Source organism: Eschrichtius robustus, chromosome 2 (assembly GCF_028021215.1).
Source record: "Eschrichtius robustus isolate mEscRob2 chromosome 2, mEscRob2.pri, whole genome shotgun sequence".
NCBI classification, from domain to species: domain Eukaryota; kingdom Metazoa; phylum Chordata; class Mammalia; order Artiodactyla; family Eschrichtiidae; genus Eschrichtius; species Eschrichtius robustus.
The window spans coordinates 99,625,809-99,644,799 of NC_090825.1; the positions used below are offsets into that span (position 1 = coordinate 99,625,809).

At 37.7% G+C, this 18,991-nt stretch overlaps 2 pseudogenes; both read right to left on the reverse strand.

Moving 5' to 3' along the window:
- Window positions 1–9,301: 9,301 nt before the first annotated feature.
- On the reverse strand, window positions 9,302–11,512 carry LOC137758905 (bolA-like protein 2 pseudogene; annotated as a pseudogene).
- A 3,563-nt stretch (window positions 11,513–15,075) lies between these two features.
- On the reverse strand, window positions 15,076–17,104 carry LOC137757681 (cytoskeleton-associated protein 2 pseudogene; annotated as a pseudogene).
- Window positions 17,105–18,991: the final 1,887 nt, after the last annotated feature.

Consider the following 18,991-nt stretch of genomic DNA (forward strand, 5'->3'; position numbering starts at 1 on the left):
GTATCTTTGTCTGGTTTTGGTATCAGGGTGATGGTGGCCTCATAGAATGAGTTTGGGATTGTTCCTTCCTCTGAAGTTTTTGGAAGAGTTTGAGAAGGATGGGTGTTAGCTCTTCTTTAAATGTTTGATAGAATTCACCTGTGAAGCCATCTTGTTCTGGACTTTTGTTTGTTGGAAGATTTTTAATCACAGTTTCAATTTCATTACTTGTGATTGCTCTGTTCATATTTTTTATTTCTTTCTGGTTCAGTTTTGGAAGGTTATACCTTTCTAAGAATTTGTCCATTTCTTCCAGGTTGTCCAGAGTTGCTTGTAGTAGTCTCTTAGGATGCTTTGTATTTCTGTGGTGTCTGTTGTAACTTCTCCTTTTTCATTTCTAATTTTATTGATTTGAGTAATGTCCCTCTTTTTCTTGATGAGTCTGGCTAATGGTTTATCAATTTTGTTTATCTTGTCAAAGAAACAGCTTTTAGTTTTATTGATCTGTGCTATTGTTTTCTTTCTTTCTATTTCATTTATTTCTGCTCTAATCTTTATGATTTCTTTCCTTCTACTAACTTTGTGTTTTGTTTGTTCTTCTTTCTCCAGTTCCTTTAGGTATAAGGTTAGATTGTTTATTTGAGATTTTTGTTGTTTCTTGAGGTAGGATTGTATTGCTGGTAAACTTCGCTCTTAGAACTGCTTTTGCTGTATCCTATAGGTTTTGGATCATCATGTTTTCATTGTCATTTATCTCTATCTATTTTTTGATTTCCTCTTTGATTTCTTCAATGATCTCTTGGTTCTTTAGTAACATATTGTTTAGCCTCCATGTGTTTGTGTTTTTTACATTTTTTCCCCTGTAATTTATATCTAATCTCATAGCATTGTCAGAAAAGATGCTTGATATGATTTCAATTTTCTTAAATATCCCAAGGCTTGATTTGTGACCCAGGATGTGATGTATCCTGGAGAATGTTCCGTTTGCACTTGAGAAGAAAGTGTAATCTGCTGTTTTCAGATAGAATGTCCTATAAATATCAATTAAGTCTATCTGGTCTATTGTATCATTTAAAGGTTGTGTTTCCTTATTAATTTTTTGTCTGGATGATCTGTACATTTGTGTAAGTGGGGTGTTAAAGTCCCCCACTATTATTGTGTTACCATTGATTTCCCTTTTCATGGTTGTTAGCGTTTGCCTTATGTATTCCGGTGCTCCTATGTTGGGTTCATAAACCTTTATAATTATTATATCTTCTTCATGGATTGATCCCTTGATCATTATGTAGTGTCCTTCCTCGTCTCTTGTAACGTTCTTTATATTAAAGTCTATTTTATCTGTTATGAGAATTGCTACTCCAGCTTTCTTTTGATTTCCCTTTGCATGGAATATCTTTTTCCATCCCCTCACTTTCAGTCTGTATGTGTCCCTAGGTCTGAAGTGGGTCTCTTGTAGACAGCACGTATATGGGTCTTGTTTTTGTATCCATTCAGAGAGCCTGTGTATGTTGGTTGGAACATTTAATCCATTCACATTTAAGGTAATTATTTATAAGTATATTCCTATTACCATTTTCTTAATTGTTTTGGGATTGTTTTTTTTTTAGGTCCTTTTCTTGTGTTTCCCACTTAGAGAAGTTCCTTTAGCACTCATTGTAGAGCTTGTTTGGTGGTGCTGAGTTCTCTTAGCTTTTGTTTGTCTGTAAAGCTTTTGATTTATCCATCAAATCTGAATGAGATCCTTTCTGGGTAGAGTAATCTTGGTTGTAGTTTCTTCCCTTTCATCACTTTAAGTATATCATGCCATTCGTTTCTGGATGTGGAGTTTCTGCTGAGAGGTCAGCTGTTAACCTTATGGGAGTTCCCTTGTATGTTATTTGTCATTTTTCCCGTGTTGCTTTTCATAATTTTTCTTTTCCTTTAATTTTTGTCAGTTTGATTACTGTGTGTCTCAGCGCGTTTCTCCTTGGGTTTTTCCTGCCTCGGACTCTTTTCACTTCCTGGACTTGGGTGGCTATTTCCTTTCCCACGTTAGGGAAGTTTTCGACTATAATCTCTTCAAATATTTTCTTGGTCCTTTCTCTCTTCTCCTTCTGGGACCCCTATAATGCAAATGTTGGTGTATTTAATGTTGTCCCAGAGGTCTCTTAGGCTGTCTTCATTTCTTTTCATTCTTTTTTCTTTAGTCTGTTCCGCAGCAGTGAATTCCACCATTCTGTCTTCCAGGTCACTCATCCGTTCTTCTGCCTCAGTTTTTCTGCTATTGATTCCTTCAAGTGTATTTTTCATCTCATTTTTTGTATTGTTCATCTCTGTTTGTCTGTTCTTTAATCCTTCTAGGTCTTTGTTAATCATTTCTTGCATCTTCTCGATCTTTGCCTCCATTCTTTTCCCAAGCTCCTGGATCGTCTCCACTATCATTATTCTGAATTCTTTTTCTGGAAGGTTGCCTATCTCCACTTCATTTAGTGGTTTTTCTGGGGTTTGATCTTGTTCCTTCATCTGGTACATAATCCTCTGCCTTTTCATTTTGTCTGTCTTTCTGTGAATGTGGTTTTCGTTCCACATCCTGCAGGATTGTAGTTCTTCTTGCTTCTGCTGTCTGCCCTCTGCTTATTGGCATCATTTAAAATGTGCTTAGTCAGTGGATTCTTTTTTAAATATAAAAACACTATTATCAAAGGGCAGATTGAAAAACAGAAAGTTGTTCCCTTTTAGTTCCCCAAACTTTTATCAGGTTCTGCAGGTTATCTCACACAACTGTGCTTTATGAGAGGCAAGGAACTGTATTTATTCAGCAGCTTCTCTGGGGGAGTGAACTCTGAGCTCTTGCCAAGAATTAGTATAAGTAACCAGCACATTCCCATTTGTCAGGCACTTTTGAGTCTCCAAGTCACCCTCAAAGGAGGCATAACACAGACCATCCTATAGTGCTTCCACCTATTTCAGTTCTGTGCTTGCTGCCCTACATATCACTTTAAAATGCAAATATCTCTTTTAATATTTGATGATTCATGCCTGCTTCTCCCTTTCTCATTAAATTATCCCTCCACCCACCCCCGACACCAAGGTGGGTCTCTGTGGATTGCAGACCAGTTTCCAAGAACCTTAATAAGAACTGAAAACCTTTCACTTTGTACCCCATGTCCTCTCCTTTTTTATTTGCTGTGGTCTCTGTGGCTGAGAACTATTTCTGGAGCAGTGCAGGCTAACAGCCATGCCTTAGTGTGCTTCTTTCTTCAGGTTTCACCTAAGTAGATCTCAATATCATGCTGGCCTCGGGAATAGAGGCTCCTTAGAATACTTTGCTGCCTTCCCACCTGCCTTTAATGGTAACTAGAAATAGATTTAATGATCTCCAGGTGCATCTATAACCATCCTCAAACAATCTGGATTTCAATTATTCAGCTTACTGTGGCCAGGGACCAGGACTCACCTTTCTTAGGGAACTGTAAGTTCTACTTACTCCCTATTTCCTCTCCATTTGGGCTCTTTACTGCCCTTCCTGTCCCCTGCCCCCCACCATCAAATCAGGAGAATCTTTGGCTGTTACGGTATCATTGTAGGAAATCTATCTCTAACTCTCTTTTTTCAAATCCATTCAGACTCAGGTTTTTTCCTTTAGAATCCCAAATGGCTTTTTTTGCTGTAAAATTATTTTCATTGAGCAATGAATGTCTCACAATGTGTGCATGAATGGTGAAAAGGCCACAGTCTTATAAAAGAAAAGGAAAAAAAAAAGGTTAAAAGATGGAAACTTCTGCTGATATTTCAAAATATTGTGCCACCATATACATATTGACATAAATACCGACTGAACAAGGTGTTTTGGTGTAGATGCTATCTTTTATTATCTTTAAGTAGAAACCCACTTAGAAGATATAAAAGCCCATGCTTTACTTTTTATTTGAGGTTCCTTAACCTCAAATAAAATGGAAGTTGATTTGGGTGGAGATTAAACATAATAAGTACTTTCCTACCCATAAATGGGTTCCATTTAAAATAAATATTTTTAATCAAATCATCCCATTATACACTTGAAATATCTTACAGTTTTATCTCTCAATTATACCTCAGTTATGCTGAAAAATATGATTTGTTTTTCAGGAGCACTTTTGTATTGGTGAATGTAAATTATGATTTAAATGTGGCACAGTGACTGTTACGTGTTGTTTGAAATACAGGCAGGGGATAAGCACGTACTTCATAGAGTTTACAAAATGCAAATGGGTATGGTCTCAGGTGGTCTTGGCCTGCAGCGGCTTGAAGCAGGATTTCGGTTCCTGGCCAGAGATTGAAGTCAGGCCATAGCAGTGAGAGCACTGAATCCTAGCCACTAGACCACCAGGGACCAGTGGCCAGTGACAAGGCCTTGGTAGTCATCTTCCAGAGCAGATGGAATGTTGTTGTAATTAGAGACCAGGGTGACTGTTAATGGCAGGTGGCATGTCATATATATCATGACATTTGGATAGTAAAAACAAAGATGTTTCTAATAAAATTTTCATATCAAAGCTCTAAAAGCAGACACTCTCATTTGAATAACTTTATAACATGTTTCTGGGTGACCAGTAGCAGAAAGTTATTTTGCAGTAGTTAACAGTTTTCCTGAGCTACAATCAGCAGAGTCCCTACTGACTAATAAAAACATGCCAAGTTCTTTGAGGTTATTTTGGTAAGTTACTTAAGTTCCCTCAGCCTGAATTTGTTTATTCATTAAATGTATATAGGACCTGGCTCTGTAAGCACACAGTAATCACCTGTTTTTCAACAAGTAAGTGCACATGTACCTTATTAATAGGTAGGGTTTTTTTTAATTAATTAATTTATTAATTAATTTATTTTTGCCTGTGTTGGGTCTTTGTTGCTGTGCACGGGCTTTCGCTAGTTGCAGCGAGCAGGGGCTACTCTTCGTTGTGTTGCGTGGGCTTCTCATTACAGTGGCTTCTCGTCACGGAGCATGGGCTCTAGGCGCACGGGCTTCAGTAGTTGTGGCATGCAAGTTCAGTAGTTGTGGCTTGCGGGCTCTAGAGCGCAGACTCAGTAGTCTAGGCACACGGGCTTAGTTGCTTCATGGCATGTGGGATCTTCCTGGACCAGGGATCAAACCTGTGTTCCCTGAATTGGCAGGCAGATTCTTAACCACTGCACCACCAGGGAAGTCCCAATAGGTAGGTATTTAAAAGATAAAGTGAGATAAAATGACATGATGTAAGCAAAGGTTACATCATGCACTTGGCATTCATTAAGCACTAACCACTTGAGCTTCTTTCTCTCTGTTTCACAAAGTGTCTTCACATCGAATACCTTATTTAGACCAGACAATTTCCAGTTTTTATTTAGAGTCCATGTTACCTTCATTTTCCAACAAAACACTGAGATTCAGAGAAACTAATTGGCTTTCCAATGTCCATGTGGCAAGTTCATATCTGAACCTTGAGTAAATATTCACATCTTCAAGGTTGTTTCAGGGCCTAACTTCCAGCCCTGTTTCCACTATTATCCATCTGCTTCCACTTTGGGGGTCTGGTTTTCTCCTCTATAAATTGAAGGAGTTGAAGTTGTTGGGTATGGTATCAACTAATATATGGCACAATCAACCACATAATCTCAGTATCCCACAGCAATATTCATTTACCAGTTCACAGATCTGTAGGTCACCTGAAGGTCTCCTGTTCTAGGCTGGGTACATCCCTGGCTGGCTCAGCCAGGTAGATCTCTAATCCTCCTCCTCAGCTAGCCCAGGCTTACTCTTCTGCTCTGACAGATGTGAAAGAGAGCAGGCACAATAGCACAAACTGTTTTCTGTTAACAGTCCATTAACCCAAGCAGATCATGTGGCAAACCCGAAAGCAAGGGGTAGGGAAGTATCTTCTGTCTCTTTCCTGGGAGAAGGTACTGCCAAGTCATATGTAATGGATGTGGATAAGGGAAGGGTAAAGAACTGAGGACATTAATGCTGTGTACTTCAACTGCTAAGATTGCTTTTAGCTCTAGCATGTTGTGATTTTCCTCCAGTTTACATTTACTCTTTCCTCATTTACTTTCTTAATGTTTTAAAAGTTGCCTAAGGCAAATAGGATTTCGCGGAGGGGCAGAAAACTCAGGTCATCTTGCCATTCTGTATTTTTTTAATACGTTAATCTTGCCTCTCCGTGAACATATTGTTCCAGAAGGCGATTATTAAAGGACAATCTCATAGGAGGTTGGAGCACTACATTCTCTTCATTGTAAATATGCTTTCAGGGTTCACACAGATGCAGGCCTTTTGTTTAAACAGAAAAGAATGAAATAATTAATCCTTTCTAGATGCAGAATATAGGGATTTTGATCTGAAAAGAGTGTGAAAAGGTTATGGGGGGGGGGGAAGGAGATGTGGGGGAAGGTGCAGGCTCATTTCCGTCGATCACTGCAGACTTCTGCTCAGATCCATAGGGATTGCCATATTCAGTCCCAAAGTTCAGCCTCCTTTCTTTTCACTCAGCATCTGTCATCAATCTGTCTATCTTCTGAAGATACATTTCCTCCCTATTTCTAACTATTCTATCTTTGAGCTTTTGTTTATTTTTTATATTTTTTAAAAGTATAGAAATACAGTGTACTCTTCAAAAACCTTTGAGCAATGCAGAAATACATATGGGAGAGTATTAAATTTATTCTTTGATTGATGTTGTTAGAAATAGTCACTTGGGCTTATTTACTCTTAAGGAAATTTACTGACAACCTACGTAGGGAAACAGATGAAAAATAGCAAATATTGGAAAGGCATAAATATTTAAGATTCCAATGTTGGGAGTTGGAGGAAGCGAGGGGGTCACTGGCTTGAGCCTATGCTGTATTCATCCCAGCATTCAGGCATGTCTGGAAAACTAGTGGTTTAGGGCAGGTATTTATCAATTTATGTGGGAGAATGAGGAGACTTCTAATAAAGAATTAATTATAAGGCAAGCTAACTGAAGCGGATAGGTCAGTGATATAGAGAAAGTATTACGATTATAGTAAAGTAATTTCTCTCACATTAGCTTCCTGCCCAACATGACAAAATCATAAGACGGTAGAATTGTAGGAAAAAAGAAGAGCAAGAACTAAAGAGACTTAGAGTTTAAGGCATCAGTGAATTTGTAGAATTTGTGTGGGGAAATTCAGTAGCAGGTGGAGTCACTGGCTTTTGTGTAGAAATCAGTACCTGAACCTTACATGTATAGCTGCAATGTGGCCATTGGCATCTCAGGAGCTGGGGTCACCATCCATACTCACAGTACTTACAATGCTTGAGGAGCGTAGGGGTGATCCTGACACAGCACTGTCACCAGTGTTTGAAACTACCAGCACTAATTGTGACTTGAGAAAAGCATCCCCTGTATCAGTAGTCACCAACAAGTGAAACTTTGAGGTGGATCAAATTAATGATTTCTGCCAGTTGATAAATTGAAGGGAGGGCCCACTGAGGGAGGAGCTAAAACTGTCTTTGTAGGGCTCCCAGCTACTTGGAAATCTGTGAGTAAGGGATAAGAAGACATGATAAATCTCTTTTTATTGCTTTAACCTTAGTGGGAAAATGGTAGGTTGTATCTGAATGGACCCAAGTAGAAATGAGGATTGCACTGGGTGGTTCTCACGTCCCCTGTTCTTAGAGAGGACAATAGTGATAAAAAAAATTCAACTTTTCTATCTTCACAGAGCTTATTATGCAATGCCAGAACAAAATCTTAAAATAGAGCAATTTGACATACCTCCAAGGAGAATGATAAACTTCAATTTGGATGCCAAAGTCAAACAGGGACTAGATTAGGATGAAGGAATGACAAATAATATCACTCTTTCCCTATTCAGCATGTGGACAGGCTAATTCGCAAGATGGAAAATTTTTACTTGATGAGACCATGGGGAAGACTTCTCTGAAAATGATTATATGTTTTCATTCTGGATTGCTGGGGAAATAAGCCAGCTGGAACAAGTCCACTCAACTCTTTCTAGTGGAAGGGCTGTATCCAAAAGTTTCCATGGTAATAGTGACCTTCATTTCTTCACAAGAAGATTGCAACTTCTTATAGAACCCATTGTTTTCAGGTGTTAGTCAGCTATCATTCCCATAAAGCTCCTGTAAAAAGCAAGCACTAAAATCTTGGTGTCCGTGCAGTTTTGTGTATCCTTTAACTGATAAGCAAAAATGAAAAGTATTGGAGGATTGGGGTCCCTTCACTGAAACAGAAACACACACTTTGTTCCAGCAAATCTCCCAGACCCCAGCACTGTTCTTTGTGGAGTAATTGGAAGATGGAGGATGATTACCTTCTCTTATAAGCTCTATAGCTTTGTACATTTCCCCTTTTCCCAGTTAAGTCATTTCTTAATCCATACTGTAGGACTTATGGGATTTGTCCCAAGTCCTAGTGTAAGACAAATGGTCACCAAAAGCAGCAGCATCTTGCACAATATTGAGAAAAGATCCCTAGTAAGGTAGTCATCATCGCTAGGCTACCTGTTAGCCATTTCTCTGGCTTTTTGCGTTAAAAGACTTCTTGGTGTGTTTGGATGGTGATGTGTCCATCACCAGGGAATGAGCTGTATTAGTCTGCGCCAACCATAGCAATTCCATGCTCCTTTGCCAACAGTCACGGAAGCCCATGGTAGCTAAAAAGGAGTCTCACTGGAGTGCTTTTTATTAAGGTTTATCTTATGAATAAAAGAAAGGATGGTATAAGATAAAGGCCCTATATGACATCATCTACTTCCTTCCTGCTTGGTGTGCTGTTAAGAATGTGATGGTTGGTACTACACCAGCTATGCTTTGCTCAGAAAACCCATCACTAACACCTGATAATGGTAAAATAGAAACTGGAAAGAATCTAGGTTCCAATTGTTCAACCACTAAACCAAAGTTTACTGTGGACTTCTTTTTTTAATATGGAATAAAGAAATATGATTCTTGCTTAAACCACCTTAGTCAAATATCCTTTAACTTGTAACTGAAAGACTCTAACTGAAATAGCTGCCTTACAACAAAGATGACCCACCCAGTGACTACAGTTTTAGAAAAAAGATTACTGTATAGGAGCCTTTATCCCATATTTAGGAATTGGATTTGAAAATTTGGAGTAGAGAAAAAAGAGAAAGTGAGGAATTTAGAGCAATTGTGAAGGTTTATTTTTCCCCAAATAGTCTTGAAAATAATAAAGGAAGTGATAGTGAGTCAAGTGGTACCTTATTATTTCCTTCTTGACTCTGTTATAAGAGAAATAGCTGAAGCATTTTATTTTATTTTATTTATATTTTGGGGGGGCCTGATTCATAATTTAATAGGTGTGCTGGTCTGGGTCCCTTATTTCTGCTGCTCACGGGCCCGCTGCTCTGGGGTCAGGGTTTTCTGCTCAAAGGCATGGATGTGCAGGAGCTCTTCTGCTAGGCAAGTGTTCACAAGCCGGTGTCTCTGAAGCAGCGGCTTCCCCTCGAACTTGGCTGACACCACGAAGACTCGGAAGCTGGACACGCAACGTGGGAGTCGTGTCCTCCACTTCCACGTGCTCCACCTCCAGGTCCCACTGCAGCTTCTCCAGGAGGTACTCAACGCTGAGTTCCACCGCGGGAGCCCGGGGTGGGGGGAGTGCAGCCCAGCTCGGACCTCTGCCACACTGCTTCCACCCTTACTAGCTGAGGCATTTTTAAAAAATTCATGCTTTATAATCTGGAACTGCATTTATACCAGAGGAGTGATGCAGCAATGCAAAGGGCAATGGGTATGAGTTAGATGGGTCTTGTGTTTATGGTATCACCGGGCTAAAATCAAGTTGTCAGCCGGTGATGTGATCTCTTTAGAAGCTAGAGGTCCTCTTACAAGATGAGTCAGATATTGGCAGAATTCATTTCCTTGTGGTTGTAGGGCTGAGGTTCTCATTTTCTTCCTGGCTGACAGCTGGCGGTTGCAGTCAACTCCAAGAGGTCACCTACTTATTATCCTTGCACAACATAGCAATTTACTTTTTCAAAGCCAACAGAAGTACAACTCTCTGACATCTATACCCTCTTTTAAGAGCTTGCCCGCTTACTTAGGGTAATATCCCCTTTGATTAAATCAAAATCAGCTGATTAGGGCACTTAATTACATCTGTAAAATATGATCGTTTTACCATATAATGGAACCTAATTATGGGAATGCATCGTGTTTATAGGTCTCACGCACATTCAACCAGAAAACCATATAGGGCATGTACAGAATGAACCAGAAATCTTGGAGACCATCTTAGAATTCTGTCTACCACAATGTTGTCTTTATTATGTAGCTGAAGAAACTGAGGCTCAGAGAATTAAGTAATTTGCTCAAGTTACATAATCAGTAAACGCAGGACTATGATTAGAACTTCAGTCTCTCTGATTCTCAAGCCTATATTCTTTCTGTTTGTAGCTTCTGCTGAAGGAATTTATAAACATCTAGCTGAACTTTTATAAAGAAACATTTCCTATAATTATCAATTCCATTAATAAATCCAGAAATAAAACATGTCAATATTCTTTTTATTTAACATTGTCTTTTTTATCTTTATTTTACATAGGCTTTTATAGTTTCCTTTATGAATTAATTATTTTAATGCAATTTTTAACAGAAGTTAGCTTTCTCAATTGTGAATTCTAATGACAATGGACTTTCAAAAGCCTCTATCTCATACTTTAAGTATTATATAATTGATTAACCTTCAATATAAGATTTATTCTCAAGTTTTAAGAAAAGTTGACTATATTTGTCCAAATGAGAAGCAAGGTAATTAACAGTGATTATCAAACAGGCCTGGATTGAAATTACGGTGTTATCACTTACTAATTATTTTGTCTTGCCAGGTAAGTTACTTTTCTGGCCTAATTTCTTCTAATTTGTTTATTTTTGGCCCTAAGAATTTATTAGGGTCAAAAATAAACAATGTTAGATACTAAAGTGGTAAGGACAGATTTTAATCAGCAATAGGGAAATAGGAAAAAGGGACTAGTGTGAATTGAACTCAACTTTGATTTGTACAGAGGTGACCCAGCATTCTAAAGGGAGAATGAGGGAATAAGGAGGGAGGTGGGCAGGGTTCAGTAGAGCCAGGGAAGTGTAAAATTACAAAAAGCAGGAAGCGGGGGGGTGGGGTGGGGGGGGTGGGGGGGGTGGGGGGGGTGGGGGGTGGGGGGTGGTCTATATGAAACCGATATGGTTTTGCTAACCAGAGTTTATAGAAGTTAGGCTCCTATCCTCCCATGGCGACTGGGAGACAGGGGCCCTATCTTCAGGTATTGGCTGGAACAAACTAAATTCTGTTGGCAGCTTTGAGTTTTTGCAGGCATGAACTATTAGTGGAACCAGGATCATCCTAAGGATTTGGCCTTGAGCTGTTAGAAACTCTGCTGGTATTCAAGTCTTTATAGATCAAGGTTGAGGTCTAGTTGAGAAAGGGGTCAGCGGAGCCTAGCTAGAGTTTGTTCAAGGAGAGAATAATGTACCTAAGTGTCTGACACAGATAAGCTACCTCAAATATTAGCTATTTTAAATCACACTTGCCATTTTTGCTTTATTAGCAATTAAATTTTATTTTGTAATTTTAAGGTTTGTTTGCAATTATAAGCAATTAAAATTTCAATTAAAAGCAATTTTAAGTTTTAATTTTATTAACAAGACACAGTACAAAAGAAGACTTTACTACAGTAAGGACACATAAAATATAAAAACAAAAACACACTAGGCCAATTAACAAATATTTTTCTGCTTCCGAGTTGAAAAGAAAAGATAAAAATAAATTAATTTAATAGATACTTCCCAAGTATAGCTTTCTTACTCCACAAGCCTTTATAATTGTGAAGACTATAATAGTAATTCTTTCCATTACCATTTTATTAATGGTATTCATTTTGATTGATTTATATTTTTTTATTCATAAAATCTTCCAGTTGCTCTGCTGCTTTTTAAAATGACTTCTTTTTGAAATAGCTGGTACCTTAAATAGGCCAATCTTTACAGAATTAAAAGCCCTGTATGTTTTAAGAAAAATGCCATCATTTTAATGCAGCAAAGGGAAAAAAAAATCATTGAATTCTGGTCTCAAAAACAACATGTGATGATGAGCAGTGCTGGGCAGATCATTGCATTCCTCCTCTTGCACTCTATCACAAAATAATAACTTGCCAGGAGGCTGTGGCAGTTATTAATGTTTCATTTTGTTCCTAGATCCAAACTAAACCCCTGAAAAATATAAAACTATGAAGCTAAAGTTGAAATTCAAACATATAAGCATGTAATATATTTTTAGCATTATTTTAATACTTGCTTTAGTATCTTAAACACAAGGAAAACTCTTCAAGAATGAATTTGTACCTTTTCAGTAGAATCATATGATGTAATAGAATCATGCTATTACAGAATACATCATCCATTTATTTTTCTGGAGGGACTTTGGGTCATCTAGCTGAACTTCTCTTTTTACAGATGAAGAAACTGAAAGGAGCAAAGGTTAAGTGCTTTACTTAAGGCCAGCCAGCCTCTCTGAGCTACGTTTTGTAGTCCCCAGTCCCCTCCTGTTCTTGCCCTCCCTACTGCGTTACCTATCACCCACTCTTCTTCTTTTTCTTACCTGATTTTTTTGTTTGTTTGTTTGTTTCTCCATCTTAGCTTTTTTCCTCTGTGTTTTCTGAGGAAAGAAACCAACAATGTTTACTACAGTAAACATTTTAGACTGCAAGAATTTAAAATGCAGAGGAAATGCCTCGAGCCATAGAGCCCAGGGTATTGAGCAAGTCACATTGCAGAAGTACATTTTCTGTAGAAGGTCTAAGCACAAATGCTAGAAAACAGTGCTTGCATTAAATGTGAAAAGTAAGTCAAGTCACAATGCTTTTGAGCCCCTCACAGTTCTTCCTGTTTCTGAACTTCTCTTTCCAATTCTTCTTCCACAGGACAACCAATTGGCTTTCAAATGTAATATATTGAGGATATACTATTTTAAAAATCTTAACAGACTTCCAATGTTTCTTATACATAAAATAAAAGAACACAAAAACAAACCTCACAAACTCATTCACTGAGCACTGAAGTCCTTTCGGGTTACTATCTTTATTTTCAGGCTTGTCTCACATCTTTGGCTTTCTCAGTTTCACAGTAAAGCCGCCAGTTTCCTTGCCATTCCCTGGCAGCTGTTCCCTTCTCCAAAGGGAACTTTGTATATTTTCCTTTTCTACTTGCTGAGATCTTATTTATCTATTCATCCTTTAGCTTTCCTTTTCTTGAATTTGGATTGAGTTCTTTCTTTGACCTTCCTCCCTTCTCCAATGACTTTTAAAAAAATCTACATATTATTTTCTAGTTATGATTATCCTTAATTTTTTCTTTTGCTTTCTTCAAAATTGCTAGTATGAAAGTTGAAATACAAAATAGTATTTATAACATATGATTCAGTATAAAGAATAAAAATACAAACACCCTTTTATTCACCATCTACCTTAAGGAAAAAAGAAACACAGAAAATAATCCAAAACGTTGAGGTTTCTGAGGGTTCATTCCAGATCCCATCCTACTCCTCTACTCACAGTGATAAAAATTCACTAAGTGTATTAACTAATACTTTTTGAAACATTTAGCACATAGGGTTGTATCTCTAAACAGAATATTCTTTGGTTTTGCACGGTTTTGAAGTTCACAAAAATGGAATCATATTGTATCTTCTTTTTTTTAATTGTTATATAGATGTTTTCATTTCTTGTATACGTATTAGGTACACAGTTTAAAAGGAATAAAAACCCTACTCTCTAGAACATAAGACAATAAATAGAACAAAGATTGGCACTATTACACAAATGGAATTAATGAACATAAATAAGTATGTGATTTTCAACCACATACATATTGTGCAGTTTTAAAACTATCTAATCTTTTACAATGACTAAATCCTTACTTGAAATTGTAGAGTTGGTAAAGGATGTATGCCATTTAAGTATTAGTTCAGAGACTTAACAAAACAATTTTACTGGTGGTATTTATTGTGGGGAGCAGAGACCTACTTGTTGTGTATGACTATCATGTTTTAGGAAACATGATGAAGTTTTATTTATTTATTTATTTTTTATGTTTTATTTATTGATTTATTTATTTATGGCTGTGTTGGATCTTCGTTTCTGTGTGAGGGCTTTCTCTAGTTGTGGCAAGCGGGGGCCACTCTTCATCGCGGTGCGCGGGCCTCTCACTATCGCGGTCTCTCTTGTTGCGGAGCACAGGCTCCAGACGTGCAGGCTCAGTGATTGTGGCTCACGGGCCCAGTTGCTCCGCGGCATGTGGGATCTTCCCAGACCAGGGCTCGAACCCGTGTCCCCTGAACTGGCAGGCAGACTCTCAACCACTGCGCCACCAGGGAAGCCCGATGAAGTTTTCATATTACAAGGAAGAAATCAATTTTAAGTATTAGTTATTTTAGAAATACTACCTAAACTAGGATGACATTTATGAAATATTATATATTCCTTCTCTAACTCCCTTCTATTAATTAGTCTATAAACTATATCAAATGAAGCAATGGAAGTTAAAACTTTTAACATTTTAGATAGTCAAGTTAGAGAAGGAACTAAAGAAAGGAACTCAGATTTAAAGTTCTGAATGCCCACTAGGTTTGGCACATTTTCTTTCTTCCAACAAAGTATCTTCTCTTAGAAATGGAGTATTTAGTTAACTATCCCTCTCGGGGACCTCCGCTACAATAAAAAAGAGGCCAAGAGCCCACAGATGCAGACTCACTGGCATTGCTGGAGAGTGACAATGAAGAACCAGGGGCAGAGTCCCAGGGACACAGGAGACCACAGCAGTCTGGGCTACTAGAATTGGGTGACAAAGCAAGCTAACTCTGTCTTCACAAAATTTACCTGTGTTAGAGAAAAAGTCAGTCTATTGAGATCGACAAGGTAGGATTAGCTTTCCGACGCACAGAAGGAAGGCAACACCTGCTTTAGAGTGGACATTAGTAAGAGCGCTGACTGCTGTGAATACTTAGGTACTTGGCAACTCCTGACCTAAGGGACATGCAAAGCCACAACAAACAAACCAACCAAATGCCCTCGGAATAATACAACCCCACTCCTATCAGAGCTTCACTTCTCTTCTGTCCTGTCAGTCTCTGAGTACATGCAGCACACAAAAGCGTCAGTTTCACTTCCCAACTCTGTTAACTGTTCCCGTGAAGACACACAAGGATGATGGTCTTTTAACGTATCTGGCAATTTAGAAGTCTTCTCTTGAAGACGTCGAGAACGTCTAACTGGTGTGAGAAACTTTAGCTCTTTAAATGCAGAATTTGTTTCGTTAAACTGCATCTTCTTTTTCACACTTTGCAAGTATGGAGTAGTAGACACATTATATTTAATTAAGCAACCCGTCCTAGTTTCTGTAGTGGGGGTTTTAATATCACAGGTTGGATCTTTTGTTTTGTCATCTTGCTCTTTTTCACAACCTTGAAATACCACATTCCTAGGATGCTTATTTTCTATTTCTGGTTTTTCTGACCCCAGGTTAAGACTTATATCGTCAATGGTGGCTTCATGGATTTGTTCCTTGGTTGCACAAGCCTCCTCAATATTTTCTGCAAATTTAACTTTTTCTTGACTCTTCATTGTCAGAATGTCAACAATTTCATGTCACATCTCTTCAGTAGGCTGAGCTACTGCCAGAATGACCTTCTCATAGATTGCGAAAATATTTTCAATAGACTTGTAAGTGGTTCAGTGTGCGCAAGGCATATCCAATATTTAACAAGTTTTTTGGCATCTGGAATATTTTTAATCAGGTCATTCAGTGTAACTAATACTTCTTCTTTTGGACATCCCTCATTAATCAGGTGTAGGCATTCAGAAAATGTCTTGTTTACTTTTTCAGTAAACAATCGTTGTTCATCTTCTTCTGCCATGGTAGTCCAGAAGGACCCAACTAGTTTTTCATTTTGTGCTTCGGGCTCAGGCTGGGTAACCACTGAGCTCAGAGGCCTTTTCATTACTCTTCCTTTGCCAGCTTTCCACTCACTCAGACGAGCCTTTCTCTCCTCTGCAGTTTCTCTGGGCTGAGTCCATCTACTATCAATAGCTGCTTTCACCATGGTATGTCTGTGGTGGTCAATGCTTTTTGACTTTTCTATCAGTTTAGTATTAGAAGACAAAGCAAGCCTGGCTACCATTTCAGATGTCATGCTTCTTGATAGTGTCTTATTTCTTTTTATGTCCTGAGAAGAAATGGTTTTGATAATAGACGAAAGTGTATTTAACTGTAATAATTCTTTCTCTCGAGGTCCTTTCCAAACTGTAACACTGGCAGACTGATGCCTTGTTTCATGGCATCCTGGTTATTACCGTGGTGACTGCTAATAGAGGTTCATACAAGTTGACTGCTCTGAGATGTAGTGCTCACAAATTTAGTGGCAGTCGTCATATGTGAGGCTCTATCACTTTTCACTGGTACACTGCTGGTGTCTACAGGCTGAGACTTTGTGGCTTTAGAGACAGTAGCTGAAAGTTTCTTCATTGTTGCAGAACTCTCATCTTTGACTTGTAGAGGTTTTCTAAAGGAATTAATCTTAGACTGAACAATTTGGCTATGATAAGATCCAAGCACAGGTTTCTTGGGCATGTTAGCACCTTGCTTTGGTTTTTCTGTAGTCATTTGTTTCTTTTACTGTTGTTTTTAAGGTGAAATGCTTGGCTTAACATCATATGTTGACTTTGGGGGTCATCTTTAATTGGTAACAACGGCAGAGTTTGATTATTATCCTCAAAATTAGGTGTATCAATTGCTGTAGTTGAATTGGTTAATTCATTAGAAGGTTTTAAAGGAATACAGTTTTTTTCCACTGTTATATTATTCTTGATCCCTGTAGGTCTGCCGACATTCTCTTTATCAACCATTTTTGCCTTAAGTTTCAGAATTTTTGTCTCTTCTTGGATCTGGCCTTCAGATGTCTTCACTCTCTGGTCTCTACCACTGGATAATATCTGATTTTCCTGTTTGTATGCAAAACGTTTTTCTTTTTAACAGATGCTCCTTGAGTTTTTGTCTTCTTTGCTCTCTGAATGCAGACTGGGCCCTCTGACTCAGGGGCAGCTGCAGGTCCTGGGACACGGCTGGGGTGCTCATCGCAGCTCCAGGCAGGGGGACGCGTCTCCAGCTCGACCGCTGCAGACTCCCTCAAGCCAGCGCGGCTGCACACTGCCCATATTGTATCTTCTAACTTGCTTTTTTTCTCTCACCATTCTGTTCCTGAGATTCATCCACTTTGATGTTAAGGCATGATTTATTTATATCAATACTGTATATTATTGTAGCATATGACTATACCACAAGTTATTTATCCATTCTCCAGCTGATATTTTTATGTGGAGTAAATACCACAAATGATCTCATTCTATGTCTGTGTCCAATCTCCTCTGACCTGATATTGAACTTGATACAAAAATTATATGATCATCTTAATAGATACAGGGAAAGCATTTGACAAAATTCAACATCCAGTCGTAATAAAAACTCTTAACAAGTTAGGCATAGAAGGGACGTATCTTAACATAATAAAAGCTGTCTATAACAAGCCCACAGTTAACGTCATACTCAGTGGTGAAAGGTTGAAAACTTTTCCCCTAAGGTAGGGAAACCACTCTCACCACTCTTATTAAACATAATATTGGAAGTCCTAGCTAAAGCAATCAGGCAAGAAAAAAATAAAAAAATAAAAGTATCAGAATTGGAAAGGAAGAAATAGAATTGTCTCTACTTGCAGATGGCATGATTTTATAGATAAAAAATCCTAAAGACTCAACCAAAAAACTGTTAGATCTAATCAATGAACTCAGTAAATTTTCAGGATACAAAATAACATATAAAAATCAGTAGCATTTCTATACACAAACAACAAAAAGACAGTTTTTTCAATAAACGATGCTGGGATAATTGGATATTCATATATAAAAGAGTGAAACTGGACCCATATCTTACACCACTCACAAAAATTAACTTGAAATGGATTAAAGACTTTAATGTAAGACCTGAAACCATAAAACTTTTAGAAGAAAATATAGGAATAAAGCTCATTGACATGGGTCTTCACAGTAATGTTTTTGAATGTGATACTTAAAGCACAAGCAACAAAATCAAAAATAAACTAGTGAGACTACATCAAACTAGAAAGCTTCTGCACAGCAAATCATCAACAAAGTGAAAAGACAACCTATGGAATGGGAAAAATATATATATAAACCATATATCTGATTAGAGGATAATACCCCAAATATATAAAGAACTCATACAAATCAGTAGCAAATTAACCAAACAATTAAAAAATGGGCAAAGAACCTGAATAGACATTTCTCCAAAGAAGATATAAGAAAGGCCAACAGGCACATGGAAAAATGCTCAACATTACTAATAAGTAAGGAAATGCATATTAAAACCACAATAGGACATCACCTCACACTTGTTAGAATAGCCGTCATAAAAAAGAAAAGAGATAACAAGTGCTGGTATGGATGAGGAGAAAAGGGTTTGGTGGGATTGTAAATTGGTATAGCCACTGCAAAACAATATGGATGATCCTCAAAAAATTAAAAATAGAATTGTCATATTACCCAGCAATTCCACTTCTGAGAATATATATGAAGAAAATAAAAACTCTAACTCAAAAGATAGCTTTCCTCCCATATTCATAGCAGCATTATTTACAATAGCCAAGAGATGGAAACAACCTAAGGTGTACATCTATAGATAAAATGAATAAAGAAGTTTGCATTTCTCTAATAATTAGTGACATTGAGCATCTTTTCATGTGATTGTTGGCCATCTGTATGTCTTCTTTGTCTATTTAGGTCTTCTGCCAATTTTTTGATTTTTTAAAAATTTTATTAAGCTGTATGAACTGTTTTTATAGTTTGAAAATTAATCCCTTGTCAGTAGCATCATTTGCAAATATTTTCTCCCATTCTGTGGGTTGTCTTTTCATTTTGTTTATGGTTCCCTTTGTTGTGGAAAAGCTTT